We start from the raw sequence: 996 nt of genomic DNA, 5'->3' as shown, positions 1-996 counted from the left end.
TGAGGTCCTGCCAGGAGCAGGGGGATAGTTTGGGACACCTGGGTACTCTCCCAGGTCTGGAGGAGCATCTGATGAGGGGGAGGCTGGACACCTGGCTTTTATCCCCCCACGTGGGAGTGGCGTGGAGTCTGGGTGGTTTGAGCTGGAAGGGGTGGGAGCCTCCTGTGTGACTGACTGCATAGAGGGATGCCCGCCAAGACCGATCATCCTCCAGGCCACAGCCGCCACTCCCCAGACAGAGGCTAAAAGATGGGACAGAGGACGATGGCATGGGGGTGTCAGGGGCGCTGAGCAGGCAGGCCAGCCTTTGCCAAGTACTGCAGCAGCTGCACCCGCTGCAAGCCCAGCTAGCAACCTCTGCCCCGATTTAGGAGCTGCCAGCACCCTGGTTGGCTGCCGGGAGCACCACCTTTGTTTAGCACCAGAGGGGCCCTGGGTCCGCAGCACAGTCTGCAGTCCTGCTGTGACAAGCCTCCTGTCTCCTGCACTTGGCTCCTCCTGGCTCCCAACCTTGGTCTTCAGCTGATTGCTGAGCTTCAGCTTTGCATTTCCAGGGCGGCATCAGAGGCGCTGTGAAGCTGCTCAAGGAAGGTGAGATTTTCTCTGATGAATCTGAATGAGAGATGAGCATTGAAGTCTAACAGCTGCAGGATACGTAAATCAATGCCTGTGGACTGTGGTGACCATTTTTGCCTAGTTTCTTGTGCTTCTCAAACCTAATATATTATTTAGCAAATTAGTGAACATTGCAATAAAGTTGTGTTGTTGCTGTTATTCTTGTTTGGTTGTTAAATGGAAAAATATAGTGCTGGATCTGCGGAGCATTAGAAATATTGTGGTTTTTCTATAACTGGAGGAAAATGTCTCTAGTGGGTTATGGAATAGAGAAAATCCCACACAGTTTACTGATTCGTTTTGATGCACTGGCTGGGGGAGTAGTTAGCTGATTGCACGATTTCACAATGATTACACACTTAATTTATACAACACAATTTT

This window comes from Alligator sinensis, unplaced genomic scaffold (assembly GCF_000455745.1).
Source record: "Alligator sinensis unplaced genomic scaffold, ASM45574v1 scaffold2892_1, whole genome shotgun sequence".
In the NCBI taxonomy this organism is placed as follows: Eukaryota; Metazoa; Chordata; order Crocodylia; family Alligatoridae; genus Alligator; species Alligator sinensis.
Note: the sequence above shows the minus strand (reverse complement) of the source record.